Source organism: Bubalus kerabau, chromosome 9 (genome assembly GCF_029407905.1).
Source record: "Bubalus kerabau isolate K-KA32 ecotype Philippines breed swamp buffalo chromosome 9, PCC_UOA_SB_1v2, whole genome shotgun sequence".
NCBI classification, from domain to species: Eukaryota; Metazoa; Chordata; class Mammalia; order Artiodactyla; family Bovidae; genus Bubalus; species Bubalus kerabau.
The window spans coordinates 109,416,418-109,423,663 of NC_073632.1; the positions used below are offsets into that span (position 1 = coordinate 109,416,418).

Here is a 7,246-nt window from a genome sequence, read left to right on the forward strand (position 1 = left end):
AGCTCTTTGCAACCCCATGGACTGTAGCCTGCCAGGCTCCTCTGTCCATGGGGATTCTCCAGGCAAAACTACTGGAGTGGGTTGCTATGCCCTTCTCCAGTGGATCTTCCCAACCCAGGAATTGAACCGGGGTCTCCTGCATTGCAAGAAGATTCTTTACCAGCTGAGCTACCAGGGAAGCCCTCTATTAATCTATATAGTTCACTAATTCTATCTTCACATATGCATAATATACTCTTTAACCCACTTGCTATTTTTACTTACTGTATTTTCCACTCTAAAAATTTCTTTTTCAAACAAATTTGATTCATTTTCATAGTGTCATAGTTTTTACTCATGATTTAAAATTTGTTTGTAAAATTTTATTTAACCATATCAATCATATTTATTGTATTTTCCACACATGATAATTTCCATTATCTTGATTTTTTTGTGAATCTACTTCAGCTGATTCTTATTTCTACTGATTTTTATTCATGTTTCTGGGTTTATATTATTATTTACTAGATAATACAATAATTTCTTGTCATAACTTTGAAGAAAAAGAAATCTGCCATTTAATTATTTCTTTGGGAGTTTCAACATTTCTTCATTCTTTTCATGCAGGTGGGACACTACATTCGCATTCTCAATCCACATATTTAGTCCAGTATCGACTTGCTGTCTTAGCCTCCTAGAATCAAAAAAGAAAAAACTACATATAAACTCTGAAGGCAAAGTGCCGTAAGGAAGTGCCCTCACCCCCCCATAACTGTAATTCTTGGCTCTTTGCTCTTACTCACCAAGGAACTGGGGGGAGATTCACGCCCCTTCACCCTCCTGGTGCGTCTTCGTGGGAATGTCCATATCCTCTGGCTGTTCAACCTGTCTCACTCGGCCTCCCTAAAACCGCCGTGACCTTCACCCCGACTCCACGGAGGGCAGGCGCTCACGCTCCTGCCTTCAGGCACTGCCCAGAGCTGCTGCGACTCTAATCTTCAGCCCAGCGTCCTGCTCTGACCCCAACCTCCCACCTCAGGCACCTGCTGCTTTTACTCCCACTTTAACTTGTTCTTCGATCTTCTGGGACCCACACCCTCTAACTGTCTGGGCAGAGAAAAGACAGGAGCCAACCAGAACACGGGACTTCTGACTTGCTTGTTCCAGGGTGAGGGGTGCTGTGGTCATCCCTGGAGAGGCAGGCTTACTCCTCGTTTGTTCTGGAAGGTTACTCCTGAAGGAAAGAGACAGAGTCTTAAAGATTGTATTTACCAACAGTGAATCTTCTGAAAAAGAAATCTATCGCACTTACAATAACATCAAAAACAATTAAATACTTGGGAACAAATTTGACCAAAAAGATGAAAGCTATCTACTCTGAAAACTGTATGAGTTTGATGTAAGAAAGCTAAGAAAATACAAATAAATGCAAAGCTATCCCATGTCCATGGACCGAAAGAATTAATATTACTAAACTTTCAATGTTACCAAAAGTCATCTAGATTCAACGCAAGCCTTATCTCAGGAATTCCCAGTACCCACCTCCCCCGGCCTAGAATCCTGACTTTCCCAGCCTTTCCATAAGGCCCAGCTCCAAGTTATGGTGGCTTCTTTACAGTGCAAGGGGCCTTAACAAAAACAAGAACTCTGTTCATTTCTCTCCAGAAAGACAGAGGAGTTGACCAGTTAGCAAAGTAGTGAGATATGGAACCCCAGTGTCTTGTCTTGGCTTTCCCGTGTCTGCCACATGAAACTGCGCTCATGCCAAAAGCATCTTTCTCGCAGACAAAGTCAGACAAGACCAGCAGCCAGGCCGCAGCTGAGCTTCTCCTCATCAGAGGCCGCCTCACCAGTGCGGCTCCAGCTGGAAGCCCAGGCCTCCCCTTCCCACTATTTATGAGGCTGTCCTCATAGCTCTGCTGGTAAAGAATCCGCCTGCGATGCGGGAGACCTGGGTTCGATCCCTGGGTGGGAAAATCCCCTGGAGAAGGGAAAGGCTACCCCCTCCAGTATTCTGGCCTGGAGAATTCCATGGACTGTATAGTCCTTGGGGTCGCAAAGAGTCGGACACGACTGAGCAACTTTCACTTTCACTTTGGGAAAGGTCATACCTGGCACAGAGGACACGCTCCATCGCATCACCATCTCGATGGAGGCAACCCACGGTACAAAGTACTGGACAGTCAAGAGCTTGTACCACGAGCAGGCCCTATGGTACCTTGGTACCTTACCTGCATTGCTGAGTTCATCCTCACAACAACCCTGTAGCAGGCGCCCTTGTACCCACTGCTCAGAACAAGGACACCACGGGCGGACCTCACTGAGGCCACATGGGGAGACAGGGCCAGGCAGGACCTGTCTCTGCATGAGAAGCGAGGGGCATGGGCAGTGTACTGACTTGGTAGATGGAAAGCTGAACGGGGAGGAGCTCGCTCACTCGTTCATTCGGGACAAGTCATGGATCTCCTCTGTGGGCCAGTTACTGTTTCTGAAGCAGGAGACTCTGCAGTGACCGAGACAGCTCTTGTCCACTCACCGGTTTCCAGCATGGGGGTAGGGTAGGGGAAGAGAGGAGGGCGTAGATCGTAAGCCATTATCCCTTCCTCCATGGTGATGAGAGGAGGAAAACACCAGATGGGAACGATGGGGCAGGAAGGGGCCCCCAGTGCGGGCCCCACTCCCCGCTACCGGCATCCTAGAAGGCTTCCTGGAGGAGGTGACACTTGGGTTGAGATCGAAAGTGGAGCCACAGTCTGCAATCTCTCAAGTCTCTTTCCCATCCCCCTGCCAAATTCTTCTCAAAAACAGAGAAGAATTTTAAAGAATGGATAAAGATGTGGCACATATATAGAATGGAATATTACTCAACCACTAAAAAGAATGCAGTTCATGGGGTTGCAAAGAGTCAGACACAACTGATCGACTGAACTGAACTGAGAAAGAAAGAAATAATGCCATCTGCAACAACATGGATGGACCTAGCAACTGTCCTGCTGAGTGAAGTAAGTCAGACAGAGGAGGAGAAATATTGTGTGACATCCCTTTACACTGAACCTAAGAAGAAATGACATAAATGAACTTATTTATAAAAGAGAAGCAGACTCACAGACTTAGAGAATGAACTTACGGTTGTCAGGGGGAAGGATGGGGGGAAGAGACAGTGAGTTTGGGATGGACACGTACGCACTGCTGAGTTTATAATGGATAACCAATAACCAACAAGGACCTGCTGTCCAGCACAGGGAGCTCTGTTCAATGCTATTGGCAGCCTTGATGACAGGGGGCTTTGGGAGGAGAATGGATACATGCATAATAGATGTATGGATGAATCCTTTTGCTATTCATCTGAAACTATCACGACATGGTTAATCAGCTATGCTCCAGTACACAATAAAAGTTTTTTGAAAAAAATAGCGGGGGTTGTTCTGTTTATCTTTTTCTTTGTTTGGAGTATTTCTCATTACTGGTGTTTTTCTAGGCCACTCACATGCCACCCAGGGCTGCTGCATGTCCTCTTGCCTTCTCATTGGAATCTTTCTTCCCGCCAGGCAGGCTGTCGCATCTCAGGAAGACGAGAGGAGGCCAGGCTTCGCGCTGACGACCAGCGGCCCGGCGGGCACCCTCAGGCCACCTCTCCGGGGGCCACACCTGGTGCTGCTCGTGTCCACTGAGGAACGCGGGGTCTCACTTCGGGAAGCAAGCATCATTTTTGTGGTTATGGTTTTCATTTCATTCAAAATGTGAGAAATAACTTTTAAAACAGATCTTGATACAGTTGGACTAGCACTAATCACTAAAATGTGTATTCAAATTTTCATTATACTCTCTTTGATATTTTGGAAGATAGTACCTTATTGCTATTAATAAAAAATGATAGTAAATACCACTTAAGTCCCCGAGTTCATCTTGTCTATGATCGCCTGCTGAGGGGCGGGGAGCTTTGCTGGGTGGTGAGAGTGGGTGGAGAAGAGAGGCCGAAAACTCAGAGCAGAAAGGCAGGTGCGGTTCTGGCTTTGCATTGGTTTTAAATTAGAGTCAAGGTTAGATCTGTGTCTCTAAGACCAGAACTAACGTCTCTGTCCTCTGGTCACCACATCAAGACCCAGAATGCAGATGGACATGCCTTTATCCTAGGTTGTAAACGGTGGCCGCTGCTTCCAGGCAGCCCTCCTGGATGCGTCAGGACTTTCGCTGCACAATCTGCTGACCTGCAGCAGTGGGAGGGGCAGGGTTGTACTGCGCAGTGGTGGCCCCTGCCCACCTGCCCCACACAGATCGGGGACAGAGCCTCCCTGTGCGCCTCCCAGACCCAGACGACACTGACCAGACCGCCGGCTCTGCCGTCCGCGCCCACATCTGCACCCCGGCGGCTCGCCTCCAGCAGGCTGCTCGGTGTAGCACCAAACAGAGAAAAGCAAACACAGAAGAAGCTGTCAGGATCGGCGCCTTGAGCACACAGCGCAGTTGTCAGGACGCCTCGAGGCTTTTCCTGGCTGGAAGCCGAGCGTGCGCACTCATCCTGAAAGAAGCAACGGTAAACGGGGGAGACCGCATTCCTGACCCCGTGCAGCGTGCGTTCACGTGTCGACCGTCTACACAGATTCTGTGTGAAGCACGTTGAATCCACCATCATAAGAGCCCATTTCCCTTTCCACCTCCAGAGCAGCAGTAATAAAACCTGGCGCCAAGTGTGCCTGAATGCAGAAAGTTAGGGGCTGACGGAGAGCGCGTGGCTGGAGGGCGCCTCCCTGATGCGGGTGAGGATGTGGTCCCCCGACCTGTGCCCCCAGCCCGGGTGGGCTGCCCGCTGCTGCGGCCCTGCGAGTCCCCCCTGAGCCCGCTCTCTGACCTGCAGCCCTGATGACTCTGAGGCCCGGTAGGGACAAGGGACCCACGTGCCCAGTGCCCGGACCCCGGCCGGCCCCACCAGGTGCCGCCTCTCTGCCGATGCTAACAGGGGCAGCCTTTGTCACCAGGCCGCGTCCCGTCTGCCTCTCTCATCTGCAGTCTGGAGGGCCTGGGAAGCTGAGGCCAGAGGCCAGGAGACCGTGGTCAGAGGCCAGGAGACCGTGGTCTCATGGGAAATTCAGTTCAGGGTGCTGGGACCAGAGGGTTATGCACGGGGCCCGTTTTGGACCCCCCGGGGACAGTGACAAGGACGTGTCCCGGCTCTGTGGCTGTCAGTGGCCCCACGCCCTCTCCCTTGGGTCTCACAACAGCTCCACCAGAACATGGAGTGATGGGGGTCGTCACTGATTTCTGAGGAAACAGACTAGACCGGGTGGCAGAACTAGACCCCCAGCGTTTCATCCTCCCTTCCCGAGCTGCTTCTCCGGGAGAGGCAGAGCAGCTGGCAAAGTACAGGCGACCCCCTGCCCCAGGGGTGAGCTCCAGGGGTGCTGGCACCAGCCCCAGGGGGCAGGTGGGGTTCCCTGGCACGGGTGCCCGCATGCTGGGACAGGACAGGTGTCTGAAAGCCCGGCTGCTGTTTGTCTTCTGTACACATGACACCGCAAACACCAGGGCAGAAACAAACACAGCCTTTCTCCCTCCTGGGGAGCAGCTGCTTGACAAATTGCTTTCCTCGGGAAAGTGCTCAGGCCTGTGGGAGGACACATGATAATTAGAAGACACGGTGCCTGCCTTTGAGGTCCTTACAGAGCTCACACAGCTGCAGAATCAGGCTCTGGCTTAGCCGGGAACCCGGGAGAGAAGGGGAGGCATCCTGGAGGGCTTCCTGGAAGTGGTGATTTGTGGACAAGAAGGGGAGGTGAAGGGGACAGGTTAACCCAGTCTCAGACAGAAGAATTCTATAGATGTCCAAAGTAGGTGGGAAAAGGAACCTAGCAAATGTTTCAGCCGGACACATGACAAAACGCGGCTTGCTGTGCTCGGATACCCTCTGCAGGCCCAGGGTGATGTGGGAGCAGTTTCTCCTTGTGCTGAGCCTGGTCCTGGGGCAGAGCAGGGCCAGAAGCATCTCATCTCTGAACGTGCAGAGCAGAGCAGGGCAGCCTCGGCTCCCCCCACCTGGAGCTGAGACCATGGGTCCAGGACCCCTCCTCTGGGCCTCAGGCTCACGCGACTCCTAGGGTTTTACAGTCTTGCTTTCCAGATGCTCTGTGGGGATGTCACCAAGCCCGTCACCCTCAGGGCCCAGGAGCCGCAAGCCCTGAAGAGCAGCCAAGAGCTTCCCGGCGGGTGGCGGCCCGGCCTGGCTGTCAGGGTGCGGAAGTAAGCCATCCTGCTGACCTCAGCTCTGAGTTTGGCTACAAACGCATCAACTTAGCAAAGACCTTTTTTTTTCACCAGATGGGTGGTCTTTAGTCATCTGTGTTTCTAAGAATCCATAATTGTCATGTCTGCGTGTGCATAATATGAGAAAATGTGAGCGAAGTAAAGGAAGAACGAGGCAAGTGAGGGGTTTTGAGAACTTGGCCCGGCATCTTCTTCAATTTAAAATTTTGCAGCTTTTCTTTGCTAGGAAAGTGAACAGAGTGTCTCCTATGCACACAAATTAAAAGCAAATTGCTCCCTGGACCCAGGAGCTTGGCTTCCAGGCGAGCTGGTGTCACCTCTGGGCCTGCCAAGGAGCTGCCCCTTCCCGCCTCGTGCGCAGGCCACGGATCAGCCCACAAAGAGGAGACCGTGAACGCCCACCTTCCAGCTGCGTCTGTCCTGCCGTGCGTGCAGGCTCAGTCGCTCAGTCGTGTCTGACTCTTCGTGACCCCGTGGACTGTAGCCTGCCAGGCTCCTCTGTCCTGGGATTCTCCAGGCAAGAACGCTGGAGTGGGTGCCATTTCCTCCTCCAGGGGGTCTTCTCGACCCAGGGATCGAACCCATGTCTCCTGCACTGGCATGCGGTTTCTTTACCACTAGCGCCACCTGAGAAGCCATAATTATTGGGGTTGGTTTAATGCAAACAAAGAGAATACTATTTTGAAGCTATCCAGCCAACCTCTGATGGACAGAACAGCCGGCTAAAGGGGGTAGGGGTCTCCCAGGCTGAGTGTCACTTGCCACACAAGGGGCTGGTCTCGGGCAGCTTCAGCTTTGGGACAGGAGCTGCGTTTGCATTTCCGAGGCCAGACCACACCTTTCCCCCTATATATCGCCATTTCCCCCAACTCTCTGGCCTGATTAAAGGAGGGAAGAAAATCACTTACGCCCCTGAATTGCAACAACAAAGGCTGGGTTTCTCTTTTCAATCAAACAGCAGGGCGGCCTGATTCAAATGCTAATCGTGGGGCCTGAATTGGCCACTAAG

At 51.7% G+C, this 7,246-nt stretch overlaps 1 long non-coding RNA gene across 1 annotated transcript; it reads right to left on the reverse strand.

The window, feature by feature from the left end:
- Positions 1–314: 314 nt before the first annotated feature.
- Positions 315–7,246, reverse strand: LOC129619504 (uncharacterized). The gene is made up of 3 exons (XR_008697915.1): positions 7,146–7,246; positions 783–1,213; positions 315–673 (listed from the first exon to the last, which is right to left on the reverse strand). It is a non-coding gene; the product is annotated as an uncharacterized LOC129619504 (long non-coding RNA).